Source organism: Mirounga leonina, unplaced genomic scaffold, assembly GCF_011800145.1.
Source record: "Mirounga leonina isolate KUSES-001 unplaced genomic scaffold, KU_Mleo_1.0 Mir_172, whole genome shotgun sequence".
Classification (NCBI taxonomy): Eukaryota; Metazoa; Chordata; class Mammalia; order Carnivora; family Phocidae; genus Mirounga; species Mirounga leonina.
This window is the reverse complement of record NW_023270442.1, coordinates 77,318-92,297: the sequence shown is the minus strand read 5'-3', so window position 1 is coordinate 92,297 and position 14,980 is coordinate 77,318. Positions and strand designations below refer to the sequence as shown.

Sequence of the window (14,980 nt, the reverse complement as noted above, 5' to 3'; positions counted from 1 at the left end):
TAGGAAGGGCAGTTGAAGCAGTGACAGTAGATAAGCAGACTAAATTGGCAACACAGTAAGTAGAGAAATTCATAGGGGATGACCACACTAGAACTGCTTTCGAATGACCAACACAGACAACTAGAGCTAAAGTTTTACCCTAGAAAATTATCTTAGTTTGGGTTCCTCCGGAGCAGACACTAAAAGAAGGATTTGAGTCAAAGTAGTTTATTCGAGAAGTGATCACAAGACACATGGTAGAAGGAATGAGAAGGGAAGGAAGGCTGCCAATATAGGGTATGTTACTGATCAGATTACCTTTGAGGCAAGTCTCTGGAAAAATCAAGCAAGTAACATAAAGAGTTTCAAAACTAAATTTCCACAGTAGTAGTTCCTGGTGTATAGTCCCTGACTTTCTCTTTCTAGAACTCCTAACAAGCTTTTACACTGAAATTATATCCTGAATGTCATATGCAACATACTATCTTTCATTCACTCACTCATTCATTCATTCATCCATTTATTAAACAACAACAATACCAATATGGCCACATTTTTAGACATAATTAAAGTTGAACCATTACTCAAGTGGACAATTTTCATTTGCAAATCCTGTAGCATGGTGAACCAGTTCACTAATATTCTTTTCTATCTCTTCTGGTTGTTTTTCCATAGTGATTGACCTTTAGGAGAAAAAGATAAATTTAATACATGACATTATGTGACAAGAGGCAGTACATAGACCTAAAATTTAAGAAATCTCGGGTCTTTTTGCAGCACTTCTTCCTAATAGCTACTAAACTTGGACCAACCAGTTAAGCTTGTTAGGCCTCAATTTTCTCAAACATATAATTACCTGCTCAATTAGAAGATGCCAACAGAGTTATTCTATACTCCTGCGTGCATTAATAAAGGTGATATGGAGTGCTTTAAGATTACTTGAAGAGGTATTCTTCAGAATTTTTCAGCAGACAAGGGACAGACTCACAGGAATGCATTAGAAAGATTAACCTAGAATATCATTTAGACAGTGAGAAAGTCAGGGACTATTGCAGTAATCTAAAGTGAAAGAAGGGCCTGACAAGTAGATTGTCAGTAGAAATTAAAAGATAGAAGGGAATGATGTATTTATTAAAAGGAAAATGTCTGCGATGACAGATGAGAGCAAAGGAGCAGAAGTCACGATGTCATTTAGTTTTGGTGTCTGGGAAGATGGTAACGCTACTGGCTGAATGCCCAAACATTCACAATGTCAGTGTCCAAATGTCCAGCTTCCATTCCTTCTTGGTCCTGTCAGTATCCAGTAAGTCTTCATCGTGTCAAAACAGAGGACATGCAACATGGATAAACTTCAAAGAGAGAGCTGTCAGATTAAAGAACATCACTTGCCTTCAACTTAATTAGATACATATAGAATGATGTCCAACACATAGGAGGTATTCAGTACTGGTTTAGTGAACTAAGTCCATTTGCAGTCTCCTCTGAAAATCAAACAGGAATGATTGGAGAAGCTCTGTAGAACAATCATGCAGAATAGAATACTCTACAATACATCGCGTCAATGATCTCCATAAAATCTCCCTTGGCAAACCTGCTTCATCAAAATGTCATTGTCTTTCGCTATCATCAGCAGTTTAAGAGAAAGAAAAATAGCATCTTCCTATTACCTGAGCTTTAAAACTTTCTGACACATTCTAGATGATTTATTCATAGATAAACTGTAGAGCTAAGGACTAAACTTCAGCTTGAGAGAATGAAAACAGCAGGATCCTTTAAAAACAAAAACATTGCCTTTCAGCAAGAGATGTACCAAACTTTTAACTATTTGGGACAAATTTTCCTCTTTATTAGTGGGAGAGGGAAATTTTCAGTAAGAAAAAATAATAGCTATGCCAAGTTATATTTTTATATTCTTCACCCTAAATGCCAAAGGAAAAAAATACTGCTTTCCATCACCTGAATCTTCAAAACCTAAGCTCCAGATTTTGCCTTAAAATACCCGTTTATGGGGCACTTGGGTGCTGTAGCAGTTGAGCATCTGACTCTTGGTTTTTGCTCAGGTTGTGATCTCAGGGTCATGAGATCGAGCCCTGTGGTGGGCTCTGCATTCAGCATGAAGTCTCTCTCTCCCTCTCCCTCTGCGCTTCCACACCCCCACCCCCATGCTTGTTCACTCTTTCTCTCTCAAATAAATAAATCTTTAAAAAATAAAAAAAAATACCCATTTATCCTTTCTTTTGTTGCCTTGCTGTCTACTGAGACTGTAGCACTGATTACAACCATTTACACACACTTATTCCTAAAAGAAATAATGGAAAAAAGTAGAAGTGTTATTTCACATTGTTTTTTTCTCAACCAAGTTATCTGTCTACCAAAAATTCTGGTATTTGCCACCTCATTAATATTTAATACAATCATTAAATACCTGGACAAAGATATATAATATCATATTTCTCTGCATCTACTTATCCTTACTACCACCCACTTGTCCCAGTACAGACTAAAAATGGAAATTGCTAGCATTATATACAATATACATAATAAATCTGGGGAGTCCCTAAATATTTTGCCATACTCAAAATTTTACTGACCTCAAAAAACCCTTTGGTTGATAAATATGGATGAATATTCAGCAGTCAGTATATCCTCTAAGAACATTAGAAAGTGGTCCTTGTTCATATTTATACTGTCAAAAAGATTCTTGATTCCTGAAAGCTAGACAAAATCATTAATGTCTTTCCTTTCACCTTGCTTAAATAAACAGAGTTGTCGAAATTGATGGATCCTTCATAATGCTGGTGCTAAAAAGTTTAATGGAATCATTTGAAAATCTCACCAATTCCAGGCTTCCCTTTAAAAGCAAGTTTACTTTTAAGTGTTTCTATCTCCCTCAATAGCTGGGATTTGAATGCTTTTTTTTTTTTTTTTAAGATTTTATTTATTTATTTTACAGAGAGAGAGACACAGCAAGAGAGAGAACAGAAGCAGGAGGAGTGGGAGAGGGAGAAGCAGGCTTCCCGCGGAGCAGGAAGCCCGATGCAGGGCTCAATCCCAGGACTCTGGGATCATGACCTGAGCCAAAGGCAGACAGTTAATGACTGAGCCACCCAGGCACCCCTTGAATGCTTTTTTTTTTTTTTTTTTTTTTTGAGTTATAACTCACGAATGATTCACATTATTGAAAAATCTTACCTGTAAGAGAAAGAGACAGCACAAGCAAACTGTATTTGTGCAAAAATGGACTCCTGATTAAATAAAAACAGATTTTAAAAAGAAGATATACAGGGCTGGGATTTTGAGAAGGGATCAGTGGGATTATCATGAAGAGTTTATATACAGGACACAGATGAAGAAGCAAATAAGTTGCAGTGATAATTTGTCAACAGTTCCGGCTATAGATCTTCACCAGATGAAACTTCTCCAGTTACTGGTGGGAATATTTGACCCACCAAAAGACTTCCCTGAGTTGAACCACTTTTCTTTTTAATGATTCTAACTGTAGACAGCCCAAGATTGCCATATGAGAATTTGAACATGGCAGTGATTCCAAAACAGTGTAGATCATGTCCGTGTGTCTGGCTGGACTTGCCCTGTGTTGATTCCTTCAGTCTAGCGGAATGTGACTCAAACGGTGTTCTTTTGAAAAGTAAGCCAGCCAACAATTCCAATGTATTGTGAATGTCAGTGAAGTTATAAGGCCGTTAGGAGTAAATTTGGAGTCTTTAAGCTACAGACTATTTTTCACATTCTCATTTTATGTTTTATTACATAACTGAATTATACATAGCATTTTTATTAAAGAGCTTATTTATCTATTTGAGAGAGAGAGAGAGAGAGAGCACAAATGGGGGGAGGAACAGAGGGAGAGGGAGAAGCAGACTCCCCACTGAGCACAGGGTCTGAGGCCAGGCTTGATCCCAGGACCCCGAGATTATGACCTGAGCTGAAGTCAGACGCCTAATGGCCTGAGCCATTCAGGCACCCCTATACATAGCATTTTTCAAATAAAATGTGATTTGTGTTATTTACATTTTATGGTCCAACTAATTGTGCTCACTAGTCATATAGCATTCATTTCTCAATTCCTAGGTTTGTACTTTTAAGGAAAAAAAGTTTATTTCTTTGTTTTTTTTAATTTTAGCTTCTTTAAAAAATTAAGTATCTATTGAATACAACTTCAAAACAAAGGAGACTAGAGGAAAAATCATTATATATATAGTACAACTCCTAAATTTTTAGCTATCTAGCTTAAAAATACATGAACAAATGAACGACCATTGGACCTAACTATTCTACTGAATGGAATTGTATTCATGAAGAGAATCATGAACAAGAGTTTGGACTCGATTGTCTATGATGGAAAAAATATGAGAGGGCAATCCTTCAGTACAGCAAAAATAAGAAAATCAATGTACCAAATAGTCCGCTGTTATTTTTCTCTTTTACTCATCACAGAATTCTATGCTGTCTGAAACCCAATATTGTCTTAAAGTGAATATGTCTGAAACCAAATATTGTTTTAAAGTGGGTTTGTTTATTTCAAAAACATCAGTAACCAGAGTATATTTCTGGGATATTTCATCTATTTTAATGAACCTTTTCAAAGAGCAACAAAACCAGGCCAATTTTGAGCCATTTATCTGGAACCAATATGCCAACAGACTAACAAAATATGATTCAGTCATTCCTATCATAAAAATTGGAACAATTTACACAGAGGAAATTATAAAACTTACATAGTAAATTCTTCCCAACTTAACATGTTATAATACCTCAAGAAAAGCATCTCTCACCGGAACAATAACTCTGTATGACTGTTTTCTTCATTTTCTTCATAACAAGTACACTTACTTAAAACTACACAGTGCAATAAAAGATCTGTGCACAGTTTTGACCTTTAAAATTCAGGAAAGTATCCCACTATTCTTTCACTGATCAGTTTCAACTGTTCCAAATTCCATATTAGGATTCTGCCCAAACCAATATTGATCCAAAGTACATTTAATGACACAATTCATATGTGGAAAATACAGAAACTCTGCAGATTTAAAAACTCTAGTTAAGGGCGCCTGGGTGGCTCAGTTGGTTAAGCGACTGCCTTCGGCTCAGGTCATGATCCTGGAGTCCCGGGATCGAGTCCCGCATCGGGCTCCCTGCTCAGCAGGGAGTCTGCTTCTCCCTCTGACCCTCCTCCCTCTCATGCTCTCTCTATCTCATTCTCTCTCTCAAATAAATAAATAAAATCTTTAAAAAAAAAAAAAAACTCTAGTTAAGTTTTGTGTTTGATGCCATCGTATCTTTTCTATACAACCTTCCAGGAAGTTTCTCTGCCATTATGACCAAATGATTTATTTGCTGCATCTTGATCTGAAGAGAACGAATAGTTCAACTTAAGGAGTTCCCTGGGTTCTCTTAGGAAGTATAGAATGCCTTAGGTAACTTAGTGTATGCAATCAATAAATGCCTATTTTTCTTCACATAAATATTTCTGAAACATCGATCATAATGCATGCACTTAATCAAAACCTGAAGATGTAATAACTGCAGATTTGAACCCAAAGCATTTATGAAAGTCAGTGCAAATACCAGATCATCAGCTTGGTTGGGGACCTTATATCTCAAGTTTCTTGTTCTGTATCTGGCTAATAGTTAAGTATACAGTAAATACACATTAGACAAATGCAGAAAAATTTCATTGGAAAATATGCACATTTTCCATAACAGATGCATATATTTGAATTGTCAGCTCTTAGAAAATGGTTTCCAAACAGGCTATAATGAACCCTCAGTCCGACTGAGATTAGCACACTCTGGGTTCTACGAAGCCTGACCATGTTTGCTGGACTTGACCCTTTCGACAACTATATCATACTTTCTTCCAATTCAACTCAACAAGTATTTCTTTGAAAATTTCCGCGCACATTTTTATAGACATCTCTTGAATATTTTTTCAATTCCAATTCGTCAACACAAAATATTTGTGCTTAATGATGCAAACGTACCCCAAATTAGGAAAAAAAAAAAAAGTTCTGTCATTCTTTGAGAAGCTCAGGGTTGCATCTGGAATATCAAGCCAAGAACTGTTAGCTGATGGCCATTTCGGAAGTGTCAGACTGAAGGCACTAAGCTGCTTAAGTGCTTCCAGAAGGCTGCCTGATTGCAAAAGGATGGCAGAGTGGGCCAGGGGCAACATTATAATTCTGCCACCAATTTCCTGGTCTCAGGGTAATCTTATCACTTAGCCCGAAATACCACTAGCTCTGAATCTAAGATCAGAATGGAAAGAATGTTTTGCACAAGAATTATTATTTATTTAGTACTGAATGCCTGTACTGAAACTAAATATCAGTATAGATACAACTGGATTCCCTCCTCTTTTTAATTTTCTAATTTTTATTTTTTTAAAGGTTTTATTTATTTATTTGTCAGAGAGAGAGACAGAGAGATACTGCACACACGCAGTGGGGAGTGGCAAGCGAAAGGCAAAGCAGGTTATCTACTGAGCAAGGAGCTCAACGAGGGACCCGATCCCACGGAATCATGACCTGAGCCAAAGGCAGACGCTTAACTGACTGAGCCACCCAAGCGCCCCCCTCCATTTAAAAAAAAAAAAAGATTTTATTTATTGAGAGAGAGAGAGAGAGCATGCGCCCCCCACCCCACCCCCAGCACAAGCAGGGGGAGTGGCAGAGGGAGAGGGAGAAGCAGGCTCCCCACTGAGCAGGGAGCCTGATCCAGGGCTCCATCCCAGGATCCCGGGATCATGACCTGAGCCAAAGGCAGAGGCTTAACCGACTGAGCCACCTAGGCACCCCCTGAATTCCCTCCTTCCAGTTTGTTTGCCCCTCAGTGCTTCTGAGTGGGAGGAGAGATATTAAAAAGCAATAGATGTAGCAGTAACATATGTAAGTGAGAAGACCCTTACTAGCTCCTATCTGGAACAAGGGCTTGGGTGGAGAGAGGAGTTCCCTGTTTCCAGAATGGACATGGATCCTTTCAGCCCCGAAAAGAGCCCAGCCCCTCAAACTGGGGCCAGTGATAGCCAAGCTCTTCAAGGTGCCTCAGAAAGATGAGATATAATTTACACAAAGATGCTTATGAGCTAGAGGAGTGTCTGGTCCTTTGCTCTCTCCTGAATCTAGGATTGCTTCCAGGTAACTTTAACCCAAACCTTTTTAGATCTATGAGAAATTCCTAAATGAGGCTATTTCCAATTGCCCTTTAAATACTTACCAGTACAGAGTAATTTGGAGCCTCTCTTTTTTTTTAAGATTTTATTTATTTATTTGACAGAGAGAGAGAGGCACAAGCGCACACACAGGGAGAGCAGGAGAGGGAGAAGCAGGCTCCCCGCTGAGCAGGGAGCCTGACTGGATCCCAGAACCCAGGGATCATGACCTGAGCAGACGCTTAAGGACTGAGCCACCCAGGCACCCCTGGAGCCTCTGTATTTTTACAAGCAAACATTTTCTGGCACTTACTCTATGTTAGGCACAATTTTAAAGTGCCTCACAAACATTACCTTCTTTAATAATCATAACCCTAGGAGTTAGGTAATTATTATTATTATTATTATTATTATTATTATTATTATTATTATTTCTATTTTACAAATAAAGAAACTGAGTCAGGGAGAGTGACTATGCTACTTGCCCAAGTCATACTATAAAGAAATGGCTGTGTTAGAACCCAGGTTACATGGCCCCAGCGTCCAGGCTCCTAACTGGCCACTACATTTCTATCACAGGCGAGTCCTTTTCTTCACGGAAGGCACTTGTTAATGAATACAGGTAGCTTTGTATCCATATTCTGCCATTTGTCAACTACTGGACAAATTATTTGCTTTCTCGATCTGTAAAATGGGAATAATATGGCCTACTCAAATGGGCTGAAGTAAAGCTAAATTCAGCATAGTGTCTGGCACCCACTTACATACCACAAGTGACTCTTGCTAGTTTTAGCACATCATTGCAATATGTCATCACACAGATAAAAATAATAATAGCGACTATGATGAGGACCTCTCACGTATCTTTGACAATTCATTATCTCATTTAATCTTTTAACAATGCAGCAAAGAAAATATGATTCCTATTTCACATATTAAAAATATAGGACATGGGGCGCCTGGGTGGCTCAGTCGGTTAAGCGACTGCCTTCGGCTCAGGTCATGATCCTGGAGTCCCGGGATCGAGTCCCGCATCGGGCTCCCTGCTCGGCAGGGAGTCTGCTTCTCCCTCTGACCCTCCTCCCTCTCATGCTCTCTGTCTCTCATTCTCTGTCTCGCAAATAAATAAAATCTAAAAAAAAATATATATATATATAGGACATAAAAATTGAGTAATAAACCTAAGACCTCACACCTATAAAATAGTGAGAGTTTGTGTCATTTGTTTGGCAGAAAGGAAAAAAATACAGTAGAGGGCAGGGAACTGACTGCTTCTATACGTGTGAGTGAGTTGATTCAGAAACAAACAAATGAATAAATAAGCTGTCAAAATTTAACTATCCTCATTTGACCTCATTTTCATTTAATTCAGCATAAATTGTATGCTTTATTTCCTAAAAGCCATGGGTATACAACACAGGTACCTCAAAAAGCATAACACTGACATTGTTCTATTTTTATCTTCCCGCGTATTTCTGCTGTAACTGATGTGTTGGTGGTGGTGGTGGTGTTTCAAAATCCTGGAAGAAGATTTAATGTAGTAGAAGTACAGTAAAGCAATACATATTGATTTAGACCTTTGACATCACTCATAAGGTGGACGCTAAAAGCTTGCTTCTTTTAAAAACCAGTTAACATATTATTTCTGATTACAAGAGTGTTGTCTATTATACTATCCATTAAACACAATAATTAAAAATACATATGGTCCAATACTTCTCTTCAAAATAACTGCCAAAACTATATGAAAATATAAGAACTTTTGCTAACTTGCCTTTTCTCAGGCCAGTAATGCTTCGCTTAGGTTCAGCTATTAAAATTTTTATTTACTTTATTAAGTCATCTTTTCTCTAGGAAAAATGCAAACAAATAAAACATTTCTCCTTGCTGGTAAGTTGTGTATTACTCCTCCATAAGGCAGGATTAAAGAAATTTTGCATCTGCATTTTGAGTTATATACAGAATAACTGACAACCATCTCTTCAATATACTACTAAGTGAATGCAAATTATTAAATGGACATGTATTATAAAGTGAAATAACACATGTAAGGTGCCTAACAGTCTGCTTATCACATAGAAAGCAGTCAATCAATGTTGGCTTTCATTTTTAGTATTATGCTTTAGATCACTAATATACTACTTTTCTGAAGTCTGCATGATCTGACAGTGTCAAAAGTGCTTAATTGAAGTGAAAAGGATCTTCACTAAGAGGTTCACTGTTGCGAGTTATCTGCCGTTTGAGGGAAATCTGGCATGTACGGAAGAGCAATTCTCCTGCCAACATTAAGGTAAAAGAGAGAAATGCCTCAAAAGCTAGATGAAGCTAGTGATGGTGAACGTCCAGGATTCTTGATTTTAACAGCATTCTGCCTGTCCCCAAGAGAGTGCAATGTACTGAATGTGTCCCCCCAAAATTTACAGGTTGAGCCCCTAACCCCCAATGTGATGATGGTTTTAGGAGGTGAGGGTGTATTAGGAAGTGATATATTAGGACACGAGAGCTAAGCCCCCATGAATGGGATTAGTGCGCCTATAAAAAGGACCCCAGAAAGCTCTCTCACCCTCTCTCTGTCATAGGAGGATACAATGCGGAGACAGTTCTGCAACTTGGAAGAGAACCTTCCCAGAATCCAACCGAGGTGCCCTGATCTTGGACCTCCGGCCTTCAGAAGTGTGAGAAAAAGATCTGTGTCATTTACAAGCCACCCAGTCTATGGCACTTTGTTGTCGCAGCCCAAACTCCGAGTGTATTGATCCTAAAGACATTGGTGTCTTTGGTCCCCAGGAGGCCTCTTTGTCCATCAGCACGTATTTCCGTGGTCCCTGTAAACAGCTTAGATTGGAAGAGAGGATCTGCCTTTCACTCCAGGAGGCTATGGGGCCCTCTGGGGGCTGCGTGTTGGAGCCAGGGCCAGAGACTAAAGTACCCACGACAAGTTCATAGAGAGCCTAGTTCTAGGCCACTTGTAGATCTTCTGTTTCGGGGTCATAGCTTCATATCCTTCATATGACTTGGAGCAGCTATCCTACTGCAATCTTTTTTTTTTTTTTTAAAGATTTTATTTATTTATTTGAGAGAGAGGATGAGAGGAGAGAGAGAGCACATGAGAGGGGGGAGGGTCAGAGGGAGAAGCGGACTCCCTGCCGAGCAGGGAGCCCGACGTGGGACTCGATCCCGGGACTCCAGGATCATGACCTGAGCCGAAGGCAGTCGCTTAACCAACTGAGCCACCCAGGCGCCCTATCCTACTGCAATCTACTCAAAGCTGGCATTCGAGGAAAGGACTTACAAAAAGGAGTAAATATAAAAAATTAAAGAAGTGAATGTGAAACATGAAAATTGTAATAAAATTATTTAAGAAACAAAACAAATGAACATAGGGAGAGAAAAGAGGCAAACCAAGAAACAAACTCTTAACTACAGAGAGCAAACTGATAGTTACCGGAGGGGAGGCAGGGGGAGGGGACGAGTGACACAGGTGATGGGCATTAAGGGGCACACCTGTTGTGATGAGCACTGGGTGAGGTATGGAAGTGACAAATCACTGAATTCTACTTCTGAAACTAATATTGCACTGTATGTTAACTAGCTGGAATTTAAATAAAAACTTGGAGAAAAAATTGTAACAAAGTTAAAATAAAGAAAACTGAAGGAAATTAGAACCGAGCTCTTCTCGACAACCTTAAGACAAGGATTTTACCTGTTAAGAGTCATTTCTGTACTAGTTTTAGTAGTAGCATGGAAAAATAATCTTTTTAAAAGGAGTAAATATCTGGAGTCAGCATTAAGTTTTAATCATTTAATTCATATCATTTGACACGTCTAGAAAACAACTGGGTAGAACCATAAACTGATACGTTACACTCATGGATAAGAAACTATATCCAGATATTTTCAATCAAAGTGACATATTTTATAATTATCAAATGTGCCTTTGCTTTTCTTTTGCAAAGAAATGGATTATGATGTTAGGATTGTGGGGAAATAATCAATGGGAGGATGAGGCCAATTGCAGGGCATGAATTTTCTCTCTCCTACCTGGGCCTTTTTAACAACCCATGCAGAACCAACATATCACAATGTAATATACTGTAACGGGAGGACTAAATGTATTTACTGGCAGCAGAAACAAATATCTATTGCACAGTCCCTAAGTAATCCTTAGCATGATGGATCTGAATAAGCTATTATGGCTTTAACTGGTAAATGAGGCATGTCATTACTGTATTTATAACAAAAAGAAAGACATCCTTGTGGGCCACTTGCCAAGAGCCTCATGGGCTCTTTAAACATGCCCCCAGGAAAGTTCCCCATGTAAGGAGCAAGGCCAATAAAACTGAAGCCTTCCATGTTATCAAATTGTTATCAAAATTCCCTGAATCAGTTGGCCCTTGTTCTCACATACTCTTGCCTCTATTAACTGAAAATGACCTCTGGTTTTCAACTCAGCTATGGTCTGAGTTTGGATTTTGTCTTGTTTTGTTTTTTACTCTGCCCTACCTTACCCTGCATGTGTTCCATCTTCTCTGGCCACAAGCCCTGTGCTTTTACAACTTCCTTCCATGTTAGATGGTGGCCCATGCCCAATGCTTGTAAATAGCTTCTCACCCCCTACCTGGCCTAATCCTGGGCTCTGATTCTATCACACACTGTATTATTACTTTTTAATTTTTATTACTATGAGTATTATGATTATTAGCTCATTTGGGTTTTTTTCTCTTTAAAAGCCAAAACAAAAATTAGAGTATGCTAAACTCATCTTTAGGATCAGGTTGCAGTCTATTTTTCAGGAAATTCAATGTTGAAAGCTGAAACCTATCTCAGGAAAAAAAGCTGTTTTGAGAGTAAAGTTTGGATTTTGAACTTTCACCCTTGTTATTTTTTATAATTAATATGAGTGTTTGTCACAGTGCTGTCAGCAGAACCACATTTCCCCTTCTTGCCCGTGAGACCTCTTTAATAATTTATTATTGGTGTGCGGAAGCTAAGGAAGCCCTTTTTCCATAGAATGAGGAGAAATTCTTTATAGAAAATCAGGTAAACCTTTTGTTATTCCCCAAGGAGTCTTTTAAGGTTCACAAGAGAGGAAGAGCTAATGTGTTTCTTTTATTCGAATGATACCGTGGCAAAAATACAGATTAAAAAAAAGTGAATTCCTGGAACAAGAGACACAAATGGGAGCCACAATAAGTAGCTAATTAGATTCTGGCCCAGTTAAGAAACATACATCACCAGAGTTCATATAGGAATTCAGGAAGCCAGGAAAGACAAGCAGAAGAGTACTCCCTACCCCAAAGTATCTTAAGACTATAACCCTGGGGCGCCTGGGTGGCTCAGTCATTGGGCATCTGCCTTCGGCTTGGGTCATGATCCTGGGGTCCTGGGATCGAGCCCCGCATCAGGCTCCCTGCTCAGTAGGAAGCCTGCTTCTCCCTCTCTCACTCCCCCTGCTTGTGTTCCCTCTTTCACTGTCTCTCTTTCTCTCTGTCAAATACATAAATAAAATCTTAAAAAAAAAAAGACTATAACCCTATTAGAGCTTTATCATGGTACATATTTCCTGAAGACCAAGAAAGAAGCCTATGATATTCTTCTATACATTTAGCAAATATCTAGTGAATTTCACATTTGTGGTTTGTCTAGGAAGATCCTAAGACAAAAGGATATTAAAATAGGATTCTATATTAGTTATGACTGAGGCCATAAGTCAAAAATATTCATGATTATCACATTTCAAACTGAGTTGCTATAAACTCAGTTGCGACCTCACTGAAATCTACCAATATTTGAAAAGGAGACCATCAAAACCCAATTTTGCAACTTTTATTTTAGCACTTACATTAAGTGTCTATGAAACTGGATATTTGGAAGAAAATTTCTTGCAAAAAATACTGTTAGAGTGGCTGTTTCTGCCTCCCCTGCTACAGAGGAGAACAGGGAGTGTTTCTCTCCTCAACCTGAGCATGATAAAAAAAGATTCAAAAGGTCCATTTGCAGAGGTTGGTCTATATCTCTCAATGTGGCCAGTTGGAGATTGACCATCCATGTCAAGAAAATGCAGGCGAGAGATCTCTGGCTGAGGGGAGTTCTACAAAGAACCTACAACCCGCCATTTTCCATCTGTCAAGCCCAAAGAATGCTGATGGCAAAACTAATCAATTAGTCTTTCTCCCATCCTCTGCATGATCCTGATGGAACCAGAAACATAGCAAGAAAAGGGAGGAGAGGTAGAAACTATGGTGGGAGAATGAGAAGAAGCTGGCCATGCCCAACTCCCTTCATGAAGGTTCTGGACTTCAACAGACCTCCTGTGGAAGGGGAGAAGCTTTGACTTTAAAACAAAATTACTTGACGACTGCACATACCTAGACATACCAATGACTAAAATGAGATTATTTGTAAGACTAAATCAACCGGAGATTTTCTCCAGAGGAAGCAGAAAAACTAGTCCCACAGGATGGATTTAAAGAAAAAGTGGGAAACAAAACTGAAGTTGCTTTATTATTCATGATGTTAGACTCATTTGTCCAGTGTTCTGATTACAAAAATAATTCTTCATGTTTTTCTCTCAGAATAAAAAGCATGTTTTCCTACAAGTCAAAAAAAAAGGTTTTAAGTTGGTTTTTTTGTTATATATATTTAGCTAGTAAAAATTCTCTACTTAAATCATTTTTTTAAACTTTAAATTTCTCTAGGATTTTATAGTAGGAATCATAAAAATTCAGATTTTTCAGGTCCTCAGAGATCTCATCCAAGGGGTGAATAAATTTTTGCAAAAGTAGTCACCTGGCCTCTGATAAAACACCTCCAGGTCCATGATATCATGAGGCTTTTTAGTCTTTGTTGGAGAGTGTTTACTATTAAAAAGTTCTTCCTCATATTGGGCTCCTCTGGGTGGCTCAGTCGTTAAGCATCTGCCTTCGGCTCGGGTCATGATCCCAGGGTCCTGGGATAGAGCCCCGCATCAGGCTCCCTGCTCCGCGGGAGGTCTGCTTCTCCCTCTCCCACTCCCCCTGTTTGTGCTCCCTCTCTCGCTGTGTCTCTCTCTGTCAAATAAATAAACTCTTAAAAAAAAAAAAAGTTCTTCCTCATATTAAAGATAAAATCTAAACACTGACTTGTCCACTTGGCAAAAATACACTCATCCTTCAATTCCCAGTTCAAAACCCCCAGAGATGCTTTTCCTGTCCCCAGGAGTCCACCTGATTTCCCACTGTGTCCCCACTTATGTCCCTACTGTGTCTCTTACTGACTTATACCAGGCTACCTAGCATGGTGCATTTCCTGTCTTGCTTTATGTCACTACCTCCTTTTCCAGACTGAGCAGCTGCTTCTTGCTAAATCACTCTACTGGGTCCTGCAGAGGATCCCAAGATAATCAGACACGATTCCTGCCCTCAAGTTGCATTAAGTCCATAAACAAGGATAAAGCATGGACACTGATAACCTTAGCACAAGCTAAAACGGAATAAGATTCCTGAAGGAGAAACATTATTGTTTAGTTTTTTCTCTCTTGCTAGAGTATCCTTACTCATTTTTTCCTATCTTTTAGATTATATTTTACATTCTACAATTCAATTTACCAACAACTGGTGTTTGATCTTTCCAAAAAGATTTTTTTTTTTTCTGGCCTGGAGAAGAGTAAAATCTTAATACAGCTGATGGCATCTGAATTAGACATTCAAAGACAGTAGCACATGATCATAGGTTTAAAAAAAAAAAAAAAAAGGCCTCTGCAGAGAGAATAAAATTATGAGGAAGAGTAACCAAATTAGATGTCACAAAATATATACAAGGAATAATAAGTCATTCAGTTCAGCAGAAGCCCTA

At 38.7% G+C, this 14,980-nt stretch overlaps 1 long non-coding RNA gene across 3 annotated transcripts in view; it reads right to left on the bottom strand.

Annotated features, from left to right (window-relative positions):
* Positions 1–14,980, bottom strand: part of LOC118018770 — a 266,689-nt gene that overhangs the window by 181,126 nt on the left and 70,583 nt on the right. For 2 of the 3 annotated variants that reach the window (XR_004681474.1, XR_004681476.1), the window contains one exon: positions 759–1,460. The exons of the other annotated variant lie outside the window; for it this stretch is intronic. This is a non-coding gene — a long non-coding RNA (uncharacterized LOC118018770). Of the gene's footprint in view, positions 1–758; positions 1,461–14,980 lie in introns of those variants that run through there. 3 annotated transcript variants of the gene reach the window in all.